Here is a 20,541-nt window from a genome sequence, read left to right as displayed (position 1 = left end):
GAACTATGTTTCATGATTCAACGAGGTAATGTCTGTCCATTTTCCACAATGGATGCTGAAAATCTGAGATGGACCATAGAGAATCTATTAGTCTGTGTACAAAATTGAAGGGGGATGAAGGAGGGAAAGGAGAGAAAGGAATGACATGAGAGAAAAACAGCACAAAGCCCTGATTTGTGCCAAACTGCCTGTTCCTTCCCTCTGCTTAATATGTTCTCCCGCAGTCTCACGAAAAGCCTTGCAATCTCAGCTTCAGTTTTCCCATACGTGATGCACTGTTCATTGAAGAGATGCACCAAATATTTCAAGAAGAGGAAAACAAGAGAAAGGAGTCTTCATTCTCTCCAGGGAGAAGCAGCTGTTGGAGGAGGAAGGCGGCCACTTTCATGTGTGACCCCATCCTCCACCCATGAAAACACTCTGATGTGGCACTCTCAGCCTTCATCTCCTCAGGCGTGTGTAACTTAATGTGACATGCATGGAGCAACCTGTTGTAAAACATATAAAAATAAATTCTCAGTTTGGTCCAGAAACGTTGGTTTCCGCACATTTCTTCCCCTACCACAGAGAATAAAAATTTGGAAGCGAAAGAAAGAAGAAGGAAGGGCAGGGAAGAGAGAATAAATGCTAAGGTGTTATTCCAGAGGTTCTATGAGAGAGGAAAGATTTCAGCCGGGAGTGGGTGGGATGAAATTCACAGCTTGATTCAAAGGCTTGCTTTCTGATGTGTAAATTGGAGGGCGGGGTAGCTGTGCATTTGGAGAGCATTTGTTGTGGAGACTTTTTTATTCTCTACACTTTGGCCTGGTTTACACAATTGTTTAAATCTAGGTTTGATGTGGGTTACCGACATTAGCAAGATTGTGTGAACCCATGCCAAGGTGGTTTACGGCCCAAGAGGATCTGAGATTTCTGCTGTATCATGGGTTCTCACCATTATGCTAATGCTGGTAACCCACATTAAATTAAGATTCGAATGACTGTGGGAACCTGGCCTATATGTTGGCATGGAACCCATCAAGCAGAGGGGGAAGCTGTCACAAACACCTTACCAGCTGCAGCTCCAATAGTGCTAATTGATAATGCCCAGCTGCAACCCCTCCGAACTAAGTAAACAGGTACCTTTTAAAGTGGTGATTCCCTTATATTTAGCAGGGGGAGAGCAACTGTCCCCTATCCAGACCCAGCACACCATCCAGTAGCTGTTGCTTGTGTCTTCCATACAGGTGCATAACAACGATAGGGCAAGGGGAGGCAGTTGTCTGGGGGCCCCACTGCCTGGAGGGGCCCCCCAGAGGCACCTCACGTGACTCCCCATTGCCCCCTGCCCAGCCCCAAGGCTCCTCAGCCACTTGCCCTGTTCACCGTCTCTCCAGCTTGTTTCTCCTGGCCGGCAATCCAGCAGCAGACACGGTGCAAGGAGCTCCTTTTCTCCCACCTCTCAGCTGATCGGTGGGTGGGCGGGGCTTCCACGGAGGTCTGGTGTAGGCCTCTGTGAAGCCTGAACTCCAGTAGGGCCCAAGCCAGCCAGGAAGGAGGAGGCAGCCAGAGTGGCCACCACTGGTCTCTGCAGCAGAAGACCCCCTGCTGCCAGGTAGAGTGTGAACTCCTTTTTGTGGTTACCTTCCCCACACCCGGATATATAGGGATCTGCTTGCCATAGGGCTTTGATATGAGGGGGAGGGACTGAGAAGTCTCTGAATATTTATTTTTAAACAGCTTGGAAAATTTGCTGGCTTAAAAAAAACTATCTAAAAAGTCCTATAAGTGGCTTGTTTCATGGCAGAAAATTACAAAAACTTCTGGAAGAAACAGTATTATATTTATTTTATTCATTCATTTATAAATGCACTTATGTTCAAGTTGTTTTGCAACCCAGAAGGTCTGAGTGAGAACTGTGAAGCATGTGTGGTGCTTTTATTTTATTTTTCTTGTGTGTGAACTGCTCCCCAATAACTTGCAGGGACTTCAGGGTCAATCTGGCCAACATGTGAATGCAGCACCTCCATTCCAGAGGAGATGTGTCTTACAGGGCTTTAAAAGCCTCCTGTGAAAAACCTCCTGGAATCAAACTTGACTGAATTTGTTCAGAATTCTGAGTAAACAAACATAGGCTCACCCTGAATGGTTGAAAGTCTTCTTGGCTAATCTGCAGCGAGGGGCCCATTTTAATCATTCATCTTTCTAGTGTGTTCTAGGCATTAAAAGTAAAACAAATGTATAGTACTCAGTGTATATCACTATATATTGTGACGTGTGCGTGTGTGTATTCAGTGAAATGTATTTCCAGGCAGCATACTTATTTTGGAATATCAGACTTAAATCCTTGGGGGCCTGGGGTGTGCGGAGGCCCTAGACTTTGAGTGGGGGGGCCCCATTTTAAAATCTTGTCTCTGGGCCCACTCCAACCTTGCTACGCCCCTGATAGGGAGCATCCAGGAGATACCTTCAAAATTGGGAATAACTTCAGGGCTGAATTCGCCTAAATTTGACTTATACAAACTTGTTTGTATTTATTCAGTTGAGTTGTATCTGATAGCAGCCTGGGCTTCATTCGCATTTGTTTGCATTAGGCACTTAACAGTTTACATACTTTGTTTGCTAGCTATTCATCTCATTCCATTTAGGTTTTTATTTCCTGTAATTATCTGTGCTCTGCTTTTGGTTTTTTGTTGTATGGAAGCATGTCTTAATCAAAGACAGAAAGAGACTTCAGATCTCCTTTGTTTACTTTTGGCTATGGCTTTGAGACATCTGTGGGGAGGCTGATCGTACGGGCTGGAGTCACAGGAGATCCCAGTACAGTGACTCATCACAGGCCAAAGTGGGGCACCCAGCTTTGAACCATCACATCCTTCAGTGAGTTGACTTTTTCCAGCTTCCCGGAAATGCATGCTCAAGCATCTCCTGTAATGGTGTTTTTTCCTAATGTTGGTTCATTCCATGGCAGTTCCCGAGGGAGCACTTCAGAAACATACAGGGATCACTATTGCTATTACTACTACTACTGTACAAATATTTATATACCACTTTGTAACAAAGTTCTCAAAGCAGTTTTTACACAGAAAAATAAGCAGGTACAGGCGCGTAACAATGATAGGGCAAGGGGAGACAGTTGTCTGGGGGCCCCACTGCCTGGAGGGGCACCCCAGAGGCACCTCATGTGACTCCCCATTGCCCCCTGCCCAGCCCCATAGCCTCTCAGCCACTTGCCCTCTTCGCCGTCTCTCCTGCTTGTTCTGCTGGCCCGCAATCGAAGCAGCAGGCAAGCTGCAAAGAGCTCCTTTTCTCCCGCCTCTCAGCTGATCGGCGGGTGGGCGGGGCTTCCACGGAGGCCTCCGTGTAGGCCGCAGTGAAGCCTGAACTCGAGTAGGGCCCAAGCAAGCCAGGAAGGAGGAGGCAGCCAGAGTGTTCTCTGCAGCAGAAGACCCCTTGCTGCCCTGCTCAACCCAGACCAGCATTTGCCAGGTAGAGTGTGAACTCCTTTTTGTGGTTACCTTTCCCGCCCCCCCCCCCATATATAGGGATCTGCTTGCCATAGGGCTTGGATATGGGGGCGGGGAGGGACCGAGAAGTCTCTGAATATTTATTTTGAAACAGCTTGGAAAATTTGCTGACTTAAAAAAACTATCTAAAAAGTCCTATAAGTGGCTTGTTTCATGGCAGAAAATTGCAAAAACTTCTGGAACAGTATTTTATTAATTTCATTCATTCATTCATTCATTTATAAATGCACTTATGTTCAAGTTGTTTTGCAACCCAGAAGGTCTGAGTGAGAACTGTGAAGCATGTGTGGTGCTTTTATTTTATTTTTCTTGTGTGTGAACTGCTCCCCAATAACTTGCAGGGACTTCAGGGTAAATCTGGCCAACATGTGAATGCAGCACCTCCATTCCAGAGGAGATGTGTCTTAAAGGGCTTTAAAAGCCTCCTGTGAAAAACCTCCTGGAATCAAACTTGACTGAATTTGTTCAGAATTCTGAGAAAACAAACATAGGCTCACCCTGCATGGTTGAAAGTCTCCTTTGCTAATCTGCAGCGAGGGGCCCATTTTAATCATTCATCTTTCTAGTGTGTTCTAGGCATTAAAAGTAATACAAATGTATAGTACTCAATGTATATCACTATATATTGTGACGTGTGTGTGTGTATTCAGTGAAATGTATTTGCAGGCAGCATACTTATTTTGGGGGCCCCATTTTAAAATCTTGTCTCTGGGCCCACTCCAACCTTGCTACGCCCCTGAGCAGGTAGATAGATAAGGTTATTCCCTGTTCCAAAAGGCGTGACAATCTAAAAAGACATATATGGAAGCAGGGGCGTAGCAAGGTTGGAGTGGGCCCAGAGACAAGATTTTAAAATGGGCCCCCCCCCCAAAGTCTAGGGCCTCCGCACACCCCAGGCCCCCAAGGATTTAAGTCTGATATTCCAAAATAAGTATGCTGCCTGGAAATACATTTCACTGAATACACACACGCACACGTCACAATATATAGTGATATACACTGAGTACTATACATTTGTTTTACTTTTAATGCCTAGAACACACTAGAAAGATGAATGATTAAAATGGGCCCCTCGCTGCAGATTAGCCAAGAAGACTTTCAACCATTCAGGGTGAGCCTATGTTTGTTTACTCAGAATTCTGAACAAATTCAGTCAAGTTTGATTCCAGGAGGTTTTTCACAGGAGGCTTTTAAAGCCCTTTAAGACACATCTCCTCTGGAATGGAGGTGCTGCATTCACATGTTGGCCAGATTGACCCTGAAGTCCCTGCAAGTTATTGGGGAGCAGTTCACACACAAGAAAAATAAAATAAAATAAAAGCAGAAGACATGCTTCACAGTTCTCACTCAGACCTTCTGGGTTGCAAAACAACTTGAACATAAGTGCATTTATAAATGAATGAATAAAATAAATATAATACTGTTTCTTCCAGAAGTTTTTGTAATTTTCTGCCATGAAACAAGCCACTTATAGGACTTTTTAGATAGTTTTTTTTAAGCCAGCAAATTTTCCAAGCTGTTTAAAAATAAATATTCAGAGACTTCTCAGTCCCTCCCCCCCATATCAAAGCCCTATGGCAAGCAGATCCCTATATATCCGGGTGTGGGGAAGGTAACCACAAAAAGGAGTTCACACTCTACCTGGCAGCAGGGGGTCTTCTGCTGCAGAGACCAGTGGTGGCCACTCTGGCTGCCTCCTCCTTCCTGGCTGGCTTGGGCCCTACTGGAGTTCAGGCTTCACAGAGGCCTACACCAGACCTCCGTGGAAGCCCCGCCCACCCGCCGATCAGCTGAGAGGTGGGAGAAAAGGAGCTCCTTGCACCGTGTCTGCTGCTGGATTGCCGGCCAGGAGAAACAAGCTGGAGAGACGGTGAACAGGGCAAGTGGCTGAGGAGCCTTGGGGCTGGGCAGGGGGCAATGGGGAGTCACGTGAGGTGCCTCTGGGGGGCCCCTCCAGGCAGTGGGGCCCCCAGACAACTGCCTCCCCTTGCCCTATCGTTGTTACGCGCCTGCTCCCTATCTAAGCTGGTCATACTAGGCCATAATAAAAATTGTCTGGCCTCGACTTCAGTTGTTGTATGGCCATGCTACTTTGTTTTTCCTCTTCTTAAGCCCTACGTGTTTAGGTTGGACTCAGGATAACTCAGAAAGACCACATCACTTTTGTTTTAAAAGCATTTAACTGTCTACGGCTATGTTTCCAGGCAAAAATACAAAGTGCTGATAATTACTAAATGGCTTAGGCCCAGGGTTCTTAAGAGAATGCATTCTTCTGCATGATTCCCACTACTTATTAAAGTCATCTGGGTGGTCAGGTTTAGCAGCCTTTCTCCCTGCACGCCTGGTAGCCCTTCTCACTGAACATGAGAAAGGGCCCATGATCTTTTGGAGCAAAGCAAAAGCTACATATATTTGTCACAGAGAAATGTCTTGAACAGGCAGAGGCTTGGGAATATTTCCAACAGACTAGAAAATAAAAGCAGCAATAGGATGCACAGGCTGGTGCACAATGTTGTCAGTTGCAGTCCAAAATCTGGGGAGCCAAGTATGAGAACCCCTGGGTTAGAGAGATGTTGAGGCTTTTTAATGGTGAATATAATGTGCATTTCAACCAGTCATGGAACACAGTGAGCAAGCAACGTGCAACAATAATGCAGAATGGCATTGTATAAACCTTTTGCGGATACGTGTCCTGAACACACAGTGCCAATTTATGGCAGGGTGGAAATATCTAAGAAGTTAAATATCAGATTTTACACATCCTTAATCTGAAATCCTGAATTGAACTTGAGATATGCAGAGTAGCATATTCTAGAAAAGGAGACCAGCTTCAATCTAATTAAGCCTATCCCATTTTGATGGGCCATATATCATCATCATCATCATCATCATCATCATTAATCTGATTTCTATACCGCCCTTCCAAAAATGGCTCAGGGCGGTTTACAAAGAGAAATAACAAACAATAAGATGGCTCCCTGTCCCCAAAGGGCTCACATTCTAAAAAGAAACATAAGACACACACCAGCAACAGTCACTAGAAGTACTGTGCTGGGGGTGGACAGGGCCAGTTACTCTCCCCCTGCTAAATAAAGAGAATCACCATGGTAAAAGGTGCCTCTTTGCCCAGTTAGCAGGGGTTTAAAGGTAAAGACATAAAGGTAATCTATCAATGCAATCTATATGCAGAATCCTGTTGAGCAGATGTGGATTTCCTTCAATCCTTTTACTCAAATTAACATTTATCCTGGAATTTCTAAGAAACATAACACCCTTTTGTTAACTGTACCTGTTACGCAACTCAGCCAATCACCAAGTTAATATGGGGTGCCTGTATTGAAGCCAATGCATATCTGGCTAGAGCATTCACTAGACCATGTACCTGGGTACAAGGATGCACACACACCCCTTTACCTAGGTAAATGGGCAGATAAATATCCTGGACTACCTGGGAAGGCAGCACCAGGATCGGCCTTGATCTTGGAGCTTCACATGAGCAGCCCTACCCAGATAGGGCTGACTAAACCTGGGTAGGGCTGCTCATGTGAACAGCCCCATTGTCTGTCAGGGGACCATTTACTTTGTCAAATGTTGCAGAGCAAGTAAAGAAAAATCAACTCTTTCCATCTTGTGGTCTCCAAAAATAATGACTCCAGAACTGACAAAGATGGAACAAATATAAAATATATATTTTATGGAAAGATATTCCAGATCAAACTTAAAATAAAAGAGTGGATGAGAGGGAAGCCATCCTACATTTCCAGTTATAAACTATTCTTTGTTGATAAACTATTCCTTTGCAGGCAGCCTGCAAAACCTACTTCCAACAATATTTGCTGTGTATTCATTGCCACTCAAACATGGAGGTACAGCTGTTTGTCAGGAACTAGGATACTAATGCTGGATTATGATAGTTGTCAATCTAATGTCAAATAAGGCCTGGTTCTCAATGAGGTGGGCTGTACCACCTCAGATGCAGCTTAGGGATCACACTATTGAATGTTCCTCCATACAAAGATACATATCTTCACATAGAAAAATAGATGCTAGGGAGAAGAGTTTTAGCCTAGAACCAATTCTCACAACCAGCCCCTACCTGGGTAGGACAGCACCAGCCGAGATAGGGCTGGCCATCTGGGGCCTGGGATTCCTCCTGATCCTGCTGTTCCTCCCCAGGGTAGTCCTGACCGACCACCCAGGTTTAAAGTGAGGAAGAAGGACAACTGTGTACCTCCTACCTCACTCTCTAGTTGACTGGGGCACCATGCTGCCAGCAACTGCTCCCTGGCTGCCATCTTTGTGATAGAGCCAGGGGGAAGGAGTGGCCAGGTAGCAGAGAGCTTCCCCAATGCACCGTGCTGCTCATGCAGCATATTGTGGGACATCTGGTGGCCCTGGCTTGCTTCCCCCCACCAATTGTTGCTGGGCTCACCACCACGTTTCTCATGTGGGCTCATGAGCAGCACAGCCCTGGTGGGCAGCTGGTTGTCTCAGGGAAGGCAGGAAGGCCCCTACCTTCCCCCCCAGCCCACTCCCTTGTGGTCATGTGAACAACCTTCTAGTCTTCTTCCTGACATGCTTTTTCCCTAAATGCAGAAGATTGTTTTGTATGAAGGAGCATTTGATCAATTTGAATCACCACTGTAGTCTAATACAGCCCATCACAAATTTACCACCTCAACGAGAACTTAGTCAATGCCAGGAATTGAACTTTGAGTCCATAGAATCATCAAATTTTAGAGTTGGAAGGGTCCTTGGTAGCGATGGTAACGATAGAGATGAATTTTATGATTCGATTCAAATTTGAATTGAATATGCCCAATTCAATTTGAATTGGATCAGTTTGAAACAGGGTTGATTCAATTTGAAATCAAATTTGAATAGATTATATCCATTTTTGGTGCCTTTTTTAACCAATCAGTGTGCCTGAATGGTTTTTTAAAGGTCCCAAAACAGTTGTCAAGTAGATTCAAATCAGGTCAATTCAATTCCAATTTGAACTTTTAGACTTTTTAGAGGTGATTCGATTCAAATCTGAATTGCTTGAATCACTTAGATTTGAGTTGAATTGATCTGAATCCAAATTGAGTTGCACATGCTAGTCCTTGGAGGTCTTCTACAACATCATGATGAGATCTTCCACCACTAGAGGTGAAAGCCAAGAACCTGCCAGCCTCACCCCTTATGCTAGCCCCACATCCTGACATTGGCCTCGGCCCATGATGCTGATGCTAGCTCCATTTCCCTCGCTAGCACTGCCCCCTCCCCCTTTGCCTGGCTGCTTTGAGGATCCCTGAAGTAAGGGGTAGTGGTAGCAGGTCAGCAGATACTAATCAACAATTAGTAAAGACAATCTGAAATTTAAAATGTTTTTACATTCATGAGGAAAGACCACAGGGAGGAGGCTGAATTGACCTCACTAGGACAAGAAGGCCCTACTCAGAGACCAATCTAGTTTCTAAATAAGATGGAGCTCAGAATAATGGCAGTGTTGGGTGGGGCAGGAGGTGGTGACGGCAGCTTCCCACATTTTAATCTTTCATCTGCAACCACAACCAGCTGAAGCTGACTAAAAGGCACTCCTGGCCACAGTTGCAGTGTGGAAATTCAGGAACAAAAGTGAGTCCTATAGTAGGGATGTGCATGGAACTGGGCAGGGGTGGCTCGAAGGGGGGGTAGGAATTTAAGGTGGGGGAGGGTGCACTTACCCCTCCCCCACTTCCCCCCCACCAGCGCTGCAGTTGTGTAAAATCCCTTGGGTTGGCAGCATTCCTCCCAGCCGCCCCTTCTAAATACCGGGCATGCGTGTGCACATCGCGCACACACTTGCACACGTCAGACAGGCTCATGGATGATCGTGATGTGTATGTGCGTACCTGGCATGCACACATACACCTGGTACTTCTGGCCACTTTCGGCCAAAGAAGAGGAGGTACGCTGCAGCCCCGAGGGATTTTACACAACTCCAGCACTGGTGGGAGGGTAAGTGCACCCTCCCCCACCCTTAACATCCTACCCCCACCCTGCCTAACATCTGAACCGGCCAGTGTTATAACCTGTTCGGAGGCCCGTAAAAGGGCCTCCGAACAGGTTCATGCACATCCCTACCCTGTAGCATATCCCAGTTATGTACCTGAACCTTATATTGGAGCATGACCCCATTCAACATATCCCCCTGAGAACTAGTCCACTGTCTAACCTGCACCATGAGCTTCCACTATCATCAATTATGTCTTATCTGGCTTGAGCTCCAGTCTGTTCATTCTCATTCAGTCCACCACAGATTGTAGGCACAAGTTCACCATCTCAGTTGCATGTGTTGAAACGGGGAAATAGATCTGGTTGTCATCAACAGCAGCACCATGTTCTGGAACCTCCCAGAAATCAATGGATCCACTACAAGGCTGCACCCTGAACCAGCGTTGTTGATGCAATTGAACAAGGGTGGGGGGCAAATGTCCCTGAGCTCTGAGGGAAGGGGACCTGCTGACTGGGTGCTTGCTCTTTGCTCTCAGCCTCACACCTCTCTGAAGAAGGAGCCACAGGGCACAGGGACCCCTCCTCACTTTTTGTCTCAGGGCCCATCCCCACCATGTTATGTCCCTGCCCTTGACCCATAATCCTGCAAGACAGTCCAGCAGGATACAATGGTTAATGGTACTGAAAACCATTGAGAGGTCCATGAGAATCAACACATTGCCCTTCTTCTGCTGAAGGTCATCCACTTGAGATGCACAAGGCAGTTTCAGTCCCCAAACTACATCTGAAATCAGACTAGATCCAAACAAATCCAAATTTGAAATACCCTCTTTTTCACAAGCATTTCTTTGGAAACTAGCAGTATTTTGGAATGTTCTGTAAACTAAGGAATACATTAGATATGTAGTCCTGTTTGAAAAACAGCCCTGTATTCAATAAAGTGGATATTAGTTGCTTTTTAAAAATAGATATTGTGCAAGAAATAAAAATCAACTTGTTTTCTTGAAATGCAAAAGGAACAGGCCGGATGCCTCTTTCTAAGGGCAGCTTGTTAACTAGCTCCATAGACTGACTGTGGAAAAATCCCAGACATTGTTCAAGGCATAGACTGCCATTATGTTATCAAACATTGGTGTCAATTGAAATCCAGAGTGTCTAGAAGACTGGCAAATCAAAGCCCCAGTGAATAAGCAAGCAGAGAGAGAAGGCACATGGTTTTCTATCCCCCCGCCCCCCGATTTCACAATTTCATTACATCTGCTCAGAGCTGTGAAATCCATTTTGTACCCTGTGAAAAATCACCAAGACACCAATATGAGGGCAAGAGCCATTTTTGGACACCACTTAAGGTCCTAATCCAAAAGGATTGTAGCAGTGGTTTCAGAATGAGCCCTGCAGTTTTCCTAGCCAGGCTCAAAAGATCATCATGCTGAGGTTCATTGGAGTGCATTAACTTTTTACTGCCTGTAGGATGATGCAGAGACATAAGAATCAAATTAGAATGGCAGCACATATTATTTATGACATTATGATTGGAAGAAAAAGATACATGATGATGATGATTGATGATGATAATGATGTATCAAATGCTTATTCATGCTATGAATTTTTTTTAAAAAGTAAAATAATCCTACTTTTCTTTCCCAGGGAACTTAGGGTGGCTTAATAAAACATCAAAAAAAGGCAAAGCACTGGTTTCTGGTCATCAACAGCGAGCCTGACTTCCCATGTTGGGATGGCTATGCCAACATGAGTGTGTTGTGTGAACCTACCAGCGTCGGGTTGTTCTTTCCTTCTTGCGGTTCTGAACTAGGGGTGTGCACGGAAACAGAAGCAGTGGTTTGGTTTGAACTGAATTCAAACTGAACTGCCCGGCCTGCAACCCGGATCATTAGAACTGGCAGTGGTTCGGTTAGTGCTGTTGAACTGGGTCAAACCGGTTCAACCCAGTTCGAGTGCTTTACTTGTAAAAGGGAATCCGGTGAGGATTCCCTAACTGAAATAGGGTTGAGACCTGAGGAGGGCGAGTGAGAGGGCACTATACCTTCTGTGGCTGCGGTGGTGGCAGCTCCCAGGTGGTGGTGGCAGCTCTGCAGTGGCCCCTCTTGGGCCCCCCCTGCAAATTGTGTGGTGATGTAAATGTCTTCTGTATGCGCATGTGTGGAGGTCACAGAAATGGCTGGAACTGGGTTGCCCACCATCCTGTGGTGTGTGTGTGGGAGTCCCCGCTGGGTTGAGAGGGGCTGACACCACTGCCCCTACAGAGCCACCCCCACTGCCGCCGGAAGAACTGCCACCGATGGATTCACCCTTACAGGCAAGGTACTTGAACTGCGCCTATATGGGCTCAATTTGAATTGGGATCAAATTGGATTCGATCAGAACTCAGGGTGAGCCCTCTTTTGGGGGGCCAGTCCAGTTCAAACTCAAACTGGTTGAACCAGGTCGGTTCTAATCAAACCAGGTTTGATTTGCACCAGTTCTTCACACCCCTATTCTGCACCCAACATGTGCAACCAAGATTTGAAGCTGGTTACACATGTTGGATTTAGAACCGCAAATAGGGCGGAACAACCCTATTGGGTTCACATGACATGCCCAATGTTGGCATAGCCTTCCTGACCCTGGAAGTCGGGTTTGCTGACAAACGGGTGGATTGACATTTTTGTGCGTTGTATGAAGCCACCGTCCAAGCAGTTGATGATATACTTACCTAATGTAGCATCCTGTTTCCAACAGTGGCCCACCAGATGTCCCCAGGAAGCTCACAGGCAAGAGATGAAGGCATGCCTTCTTTCCTGCGGTTGCTCTCCTGCAACGGATATTCAGAGGCATCCTGTGTTTGAGCCTGGAGGCAGTCTAGGTTTCCAGGCATGAAAGTTGGCAGACCAATGCACCAAGGATGAACAGTTCACACGACCTGGGGAAAAATAGTCTCACCCCCCACCCCACCCCTCTGCTTTAGTGGGGCAGTCCCTCTGCACATGTGCTTTCTTTGCTTGCACAGGCAGAGCTTTAGTCAGAATGTTGGTCAGTATGAACAGGACTTCTTTTGTTTTTTTATTCATGTTGGCATTTTTTTTGCTGCCACATAAGATGGACTTTGCATTTTGGGTCCATATTTCAGCTGCTCTTTTGTTTTGTCGAAACATAGTGTGAGGTTTGCTCTCTTTGGGATGCTTCAGGAATCCCTAGAGCATGTACCACCTATGCTGAGTTTCAATAATAAAAATCAATGATAACAATTGCTTGTGTTCTCACTTGTCTAGGAGCTTCGACATGCAGTCACAGCAGATTCATGCTCAACTGTATTGCCATTAGCAGTAAATTCCTCTTTAAAGAAATCTCATGTTCCATGGTTGCAACAGGAATTTAAATAAAGAAACAACTTGTTCGGCAGAAAGATGAACAATCTCCTCCCCCCCACTTCCTTTGAAGAACACTCACTCCACACTTATGCATGTAGAGTACATTCCTTTCACAAGTAGTTGGTCCCCTCTGGGCCAAACAAATGCCCTGTTCAATTCATGAACATATGCTTTAGAAACTTGCCTGACTGCTTAATTAATATGGGCTGGTGGCATCCAGACTCAGTTACTCATGAGTAGTCCCATTGAAATTAATTGGATTAGTTAGTCATGACTATTTCAGAGAGATAATCCAGAGACGTCCATCTGCATTTCCCTCCGGCTTGTCCAGTGGCTACTCAGGGACCGACCTTCAGTGTTGTTGCCCCAAGCTTTTTTAAAGACTCTTAAGATGCATTTGTTCACCCAAGCTTTTAAACTAGAACTAGCTGGCCCAGGTGGAGAGCATCTGCGCATCTAGTTCTCCCTTATTCTTGGCCCCCCTCCCTTGTTCTTGACACCATGTTCTCAGTCCTCCCCTCTCCTCTTCCCTCTTCCCCTCTCCAATATTTTTTCTCTCTGCCAGGCACCGGGCCAACCACTTTTTTTCAGCCAGCCGCAGCTTTCTTCCCCACCCCCACCCCAGACACTGCTGCTTTCTCTTCTCCCTGCTGCTGCCACTTTCTCCCCGCTGTTGCTGCTGCTTTCACTTTTTCTTCCCCCACCGCTGCTGCCGCTTTTGCTTTTTCTCTCCTGCTTCTGCTTTCTCTCCCCCTGCTGCTGCCACTTTCTCTCCTGGCCCACCTGCCCGTTCGCTGGCCTGTCCATTGGCCTAATGGTCCCCCCACTGTTGCTTTCCTCTCCCCCTCCCCTCGCTCACAAATTCTTGCGAGAGCTGCCACGCATGAGATTAGTCACAGGTACATCTTAGAGAATTATATATAGAGATTGTGGCTTTAAGCTGTTTTAATTTCTGTTTTAATTTTTTAAAGGTTGGTTATAAACCATCCAGAGACATGAGTTTGGGGCGGTTACAAATATAATGAATGAATGAATGATCTTGCCCCATTAATTCCATGAGAATTTATGTTGGGTAAAGAAGTACTTCAACAGCTTACCCCACATTCTAATACTATGAGAGAGGGAGGGGTGATATAGAACTCTCAATCACTTGATCCACACTGTGCAAAGTTTTATACACCTCTATCATGTCCCTGCTTATAGGGATGCCCCCTCCCTGTGTGGCCCCAATGTGGTGCTGTCCTTCCAAAAGCTCCTCCATGGAAGTAACAGCCCCTGCTGCTGGCTTCTTTAAAGTGCCCCACCACGGCGATGGGATGGTGCTCCCAGCAGCCCTCCTGCGGCATTGGCCCCACAAATGGAGTCAGCGCATGCCTCAATGCCATGTGAGTGTCAATGCCGCGTGAGGGCTGCTAGGAGCAGCATCCTGTCGCCATGGTGGGGCACTTTAAAGGAGCCAGCAGCATGGAGGTTTCATGGTGGAGCTGCTGCTTTCATGGAGGAGCTTTTGGAAGGACAGTGCTGCAATGGGGTGGCATGGGGAAGAAGCAGGGGCAGAGACACCATTTGGTGAACAGATTCCAAGAAGCCAGGCAGCCACACATCAGGGGCCGCGAGTGCGGCCCAAGACATGCCCCTATGACATCAGACGCGGGGTGGTGTTATTTTGGTTCCCAAACGAGGCTGCGCGGCCCCCGTTTGGAACTGAAATAGGCCCGTGCTGCATTGGCAGCATGGCCAGAGTGACTCTCCCTGCCTTAAAGGCAGGGAGAGCCACTCCTGGTCTCACTGCCAACACAGCAGGGCTCATGGATCTCTCTCCCCAACAGGGCCACGCGGCCCCGTTTAGGAGGGAGATCACCCCGCACTGCTGATCAGCCCGCACTATAACCAGGGGTCATCCCATGAAACTGATTGCCAGGAAATTTAGACAGGAAGTACTTTTTCACACAACACATAATCAACTTGTGGAATTCTCTGCCAGAAGATGTGGTGACAGCCAACTACCTGGATGGCTTTAAGAGGGGTTTGGATGACTTCATGGAGGAGAGGTCTATCATCGGCTACTAGTCTGAGGACTATAGGCCACCTCCAGCCTCAAAAGCAGGATGCCTCTGAGTACCAGTTTCAGGGGAGTAACAGCAGGAGAGAGGCCCTCAACTCCTTCCTGTGGCTTCTAGCCATATCTGGTGGGCCACTGTGTGAAACAGGATGCTGAACTAGATGGGCCTTGGGCATGATCCAGCAGGGATATTCTTATGTTCTTATGCATTGGCACCATGGCCAGAACGGCCAAAACGTTTCGGCCACGGGGAGCTGAATCGTTTTGGTGCCTCTTCAAAGAGATGCTGAAACTATTTGGGCACATCCATAACTTATTATCCACTTTCTTTCTAAACTAACAAGGCCCAAATGTTGTAGTCTTCCCTCATAGGGGAGTTGCTGCAACCCCCTGATCATTTTGGTTGCCCTTCTCTGCACCTTTTCTAGTCCCACAATATCCTTTTTAAGGTGCAGTGACCAGAACTGTACACAGTCTTCCAAGCACAGTCACACCATACAGTAGATTTATATAAGGGCATGACTATATTGGTAGTTTTATTTTCAATCCCTTTCCTAATTATCTCAAGCATGGAATTAGCCTTCAAATGAACAGAAGAACAGAACAAGCTGTGAATGCTCCAAATCAAAAATTAATTTTAGAAATGATCTTAACTTAACCAGAATTCAGGAGGAGTGAAACTCTGGACAAAGCAAGCCAGAGACAATAAAGGAATGCAATGAGGGAAATCCTCTGGTATAATAATTGTGAAATAAATCGCGTATTACTACTACTACTATTTTTTTAAATCCCAAACTGGGCTTTATTCCTCTGTTTTCTTCCAACCTTGCCTGAACTCTGACAAATTAAACATTCTTTCTTTCCTGCATAGTTCTGAGTAATACAATTATTCTGTCTTCCAGATCTCCAGGGAGGTAATTTTTTATCTGATAAACATCTCTCCTTTATATGTACTTAATAAAAAAGAGACAAGCTTCTATATACATTTAATTACAGACCAGCTTTGGCTGAAATAATGAGATGATTTCAATTGAGCCATTTCTCCCAAAGAAGTATTTTTAAACTTCATTTAAATTTAATTTACTCATCATAACACAACCCCCCTCAAGCAGTTCTGCAAAATAAAAAAGGGGAAAAACCCATTGATCAAATATTTCTAAAATGTCAAATGTTGTATAATTGTAGGCTGGACTGAATTTGTTTTCAAACGTCTCTGCATTTGATCTTTGCTCGGCTTTTGATCACTCCTGCTTTCTGTTTTTCTACCTGATCTTGGAATAAATGCCTTGATCCAGCCAAAAAGATCAACAGAATTGAAACATGGGTTGCAGCTTTTCCTGGACATTGGCCTTAAAAAAAAAAATGCCCGGAGGGGAAAAGCAGCATGTGGGAGGAATTGTGGTGGGAAAGTAAGTTGAGCTATGGGCAGAGGATACCAGTATTGGGAGAGCCAGGATCACACCAGGGGTCATGCCAGGTAACTAATTTGGAGCCAGGAGTGGCAGGATTGAAGCCAGGAGCCAGGAACACACCAAGGATCAAACAGAGGAGTCAACATATCATGAACCCTGAGCCGGACCTTATAGTGCCTGGGTTTGGCACAGAGGACTCTCAGGATGTGGTAGTCATGAATTCTGAGCTTCACCCTATAATTCCTAGGTCTGAGCCCTGGATGAGCCCTGCTAACTGAGCAAAGAGACACTGAAGCTCTTCCCACGGTCAGTAGAAAGCAGGCTAAGGGAGCCTAGCCCTCTTTCTACTGATCGTGGGAACCATCGGGCTTGCGGGCGAGCCCGATGGTTCCAAGGTGGCTATCCCACCTAATTCCCCCTCCCCTTAAATGAGGTTAATCCATTAACCTCATTTTTTTTGCTCGTGTGCCACTGTGGTGTGTGGTGACACATGAGTAGACCCCCGAGTAGGAGGCTGCAGGGGTTTCTCCAGGATACCTGGAGAACGCCTGGGAGGCCCCCGATCCCCACAGACCCCACTGGCTCCCTGACAGAGCCAGCAGTCATGAGGGCGGCCAATGTGGCCACCCAGGGCTTGGAGGCTGCTCGTCTGCGGGGAGAACAGGCTAAGCCCGCACAAACCCTCCTGGCGATTTGCACGTGTCTTGTGAAGCGCCTCACCTTTTAAAGTGGTGATTCTCTTATATCTAGCCGGGGGAGAGCAACTGGCCCTATCCAACCCCAGTACGGCATCCCTCCAGGGGCTGTTGCTGGTGTCTACTTTATGTTTCGTTCTAGATTGCAAGCCCTTTGGGGACAGGGGACCATCTTATTTATGTATTGTTTATTTTTCTGTGTAAACCGCTATGAGAACTTTGGTTGAAGAGCAGTAGATACATATTCGTAGAAGTATTTATTTATTCATCATATTTTTATACCGCCTGATATGTACATCTCTAGGCAGTGTACAAAATTTAAAATATTTTAAAATCACAGATTAAAATACATGACACAATTAAAGCAATATAATAAAATAGTTTTTAAAACACATTTTTTAAATTATTAAAATCATTAAGTAGTAGTAATAGTACTACTAATACTATTACTACTACTAGTAGTATAAGACAAGATTCAAGGGGTCTCCGCCTCCAGCACCAAGTTCCCCTGTACATAGGAACACAGGAAGCTGCCATACACTGAGTCAGACCATAGGCCCATCTAGCTCAGTATTGTCTTCACAGACTGGCAGCTGCTTCTCCCAGGTTGCAGGCAGGAACCTCTCTCAGTCCTATCTTGGAGAAGCGAGGGAGGGAACCTGGAACTTTCTGCTCTTCCCAGAGCGGCCTTATCCCCTGAGGGGAATATCTTAGAGTGCTCACACTTCTGGTCTCCCATTCATATGCAACCAGGGTGGACCCTGCTTAGCTAAGGGGACAAGTCATGCATGCTACCACAAGACCAGCTCTCCTCTCCTGTACCTGTTGACATTCCTCTGCCCTTGTCCTCCGTCTCAGAGGATGAAGCGGAGGTGCTACAACCCACCAGCAGCTATCCAGCTCCTCTGTAGCCAAAAGATGTGCTCTGCTTCTTTTGAATGTAGACCCCCTCCTCACTGGGATGTTGACTTCACTCACTTTCTGACTTACTGAATCCTGGCTCCAGACCTCCTGCTTACTGGGACCACAACCTTGCTTGCTCTGGTTGGACCGACCACTCAGCTCTTGTCCTGCTTGTATCTGGCTCTGCATCTCCTGACAGACTGCTTTGTAACACACATGCCCCACCCAGACATGATACATCAGGAGCCAAAGAGTCAGATGGCAGCCAGGAGCACACCATTGGTCAAGCCAGGGAGTAGACAGAAGAGGGGGGGGGACACAAGAAAACACAAGCAGAGCTCGATGCTGAGGCAACACTTGCCTCAGCCAGAAGTCTCTTATACTTCCTGCTCCAGGGAGAAGGCCAATGAGTGATTCCCTAGGGTGTGCCTTGCTCTGGGCTTCAGAAGCCTAGGAGAGTACTTACAATGTAGAAGGTTATCACAATGGGCAGGGCAAGGCAGGAAACAGGCAGGGCAAGGCAGGAAAGCTATGGATGTGCAAAGGGGTTAAGCAGCAACTTGCTCTCCCTTGCTACTTTCCCACTGAAATTCACACCACTTCTGAAGCAGTTTGCCCCAACGTATTTTTTTTTGAAATAAAAATTATCAGATTGCCCGATTACTTTGCAGGTTGGGTGGTAGGCAGCACCCATTAGGGATGTGCATGGATTCGGCGGGGGCTGGTTTGATGACCAGGGCTGGTGGTGTTGCACCTTTAAGAATGGGGGAGTATACACTTCCCCCCATGCCGTGTTTCCCCCGCTGGCACTCGGTTTCTAAATCCATCGGGGTGGCAGCGTACCTCCCTGCCGCCCCCGTCTTAAAGCTGCACCCCCTGCCATTTGAAGCAGTTTGCAGCCCTGCCGTGCAAACCGGTTCCATGCACATCCCTAGCACCCATCATGATGTACCACCCAACCCATTTTGGTGTCTCTAGGCACTACCCATAGGGAATAATGGGCCAGTTTGAATTCTCATTATTCCCTTTAGCAGAACCACAAACAGCACCACACATACACATTTAAAAAGTTCACAGACATGTTTTTTTAAAAAAAGGGATTCTCCCAAGTCCCAGTGGAACATGGTGCAAAATAGATCAGCACTGACCTAGATTCTGCCAGCCACATAGTGCCAGGTGCCCTGCCCACTGACTCACGGGGGCAGTGTTGCTCAGACAGAAGAAATATTTGAATGATAACCATCCAACCACAGAAAAAGAGATGACTAGCCAATCAGAGGGCAGTGGCGAAAAACCAATAGGAGGGCATACATTTGGTAAACAGAGCTCTGTAATGGTGGCTACCACGTTTGAATGGGCTCAACTTGGTTTGAACCTGGACCGGTCCCCTCTTTTGGGAGGCTGGTCTGGTTCAAACTTGAACTCGTAAACCCGAGATGTTTCAAGTTGAACCCAGTTCAAACCAGACCAGTTCTGCACACCCCTAATGTGGAGGAGATGCAGGTGGATGCAAGCTAAGCATCCCCACTAATGTCAAATTAGGCCTTGTCCATCGTACCCAGTTCATTGTCAGTGGCTGTCCAGGGTATCAGGCAGAGGCCTTTCCCAAACCTTCCACTTCAAAATATTCTACCTGGAAGTGCTTAGAACTGATCTTGGGACCTTATGCATGCAAAACACAAATCTGTGCATGCACTAATGCAGCTCCATATTAATGATCTATGAGACCATGATGCAAGAAGGAACTACATACCACTGTGGGGCAGAAGATACTCTCTTAAATAACCAAGGCAAGGTCAAACAAAATTTGAGGGTCCTTGTAAGCCCAATAGAACAATAATATGCAGCATTAAGAAGGATGGTCCAAAAATGATTCTTGATGCCAAAGAATGATTATTAAAATCATAGGCTGATATGTTTTGCCATGGAATGCAGGCATGCCTACCCCTACTGCTGGGGGCTCTAAAACTGCATTGGGTGTTAGTTGCATTGGGACGTGTCCTGCATGATCAGCAACCAGATATGGGTCAGCTATACCAGAAAAGCCCTCATGTGTGCAGCAGTCTTCCTGTGTGCGTTAGAGACCTGAAGAAGCATGGGTGGATCAGCAATGCTCGTTTTACACTGCAGAACACATCAGCCATAAAATTTATTGGTTTGTTCATCATATTTATATGCCCCCTGATAAGTGTACACAATCCAAAATACAATATAGGAACATAGACAGCTGCCATATACTGAGTCAGACTATTAGTCCATTTAGTTCAGTGTAGTCTACACAGACTGGCAGCGATTTCTCCAAGGTTGCAGGCAGGAGTCTCTCTCAGCCCTATCTTGGAGATGTCAGGGAGAGAACTTGGAACCTCCTACATTCAAGTATGCAGGTGCTCTTCCCAGAGCAGCCCCATCCTAAGGGGAATGTCTTACAGTGCTCACATGTAGTCTCCTATCTGAATGTAAACCAGGACAGACCCTGCTTAGCAAAAGGGACAATTAAAACAACTTCACAGAATAAAACAGTTAATTTAAAATTAGTTTTAATTAAAGGCCTGAGAAAACATGTGGATCTGGAATCAGAGATGGAGAAGCTCTTATTTTGACAGGGAGTGCATTCCA

At 46.2% G+C, this 20,541-nt stretch overlaps 1 long non-coding RNA gene across 1 annotated transcript; it reads left to right on the top strand.

Moving 5' to 3' along the window:
• The first annotated feature begins 1,462 nt into the window (after nucleotides 1-1,462).
• LOC128339915 (uncharacterized) lies at nucleotides 1,463-12,724 on the top strand. The gene is made up of 3 exons (XR_008313318.1): nucleotides 1,463-1,594; nucleotides 2,684-2,859; nucleotides 12,225-12,724. It is a non-coding gene; the product is annotated as an uncharacterized LOC128339915 (long non-coding RNA).
• Nucleotides 12,725-20,541: the final 7,817 nt, after the last annotated feature.

This window comes from Hemicordylus capensis, chromosome 1 (assembly GCF_027244095.1).
Source record: "Hemicordylus capensis ecotype Gifberg chromosome 1, rHemCap1.1.pri, whole genome shotgun sequence".
Lineage (NCBI taxonomy): Eukaryota > Metazoa > Chordata > Lepidosauria > Squamata > Cordylidae > Hemicordylus > Hemicordylus capensis.
The sequence above is the reverse complement of the archived record's forward strand: the minus strand, read 5'-3'. Positions and strand labels throughout refer to the sequence as shown.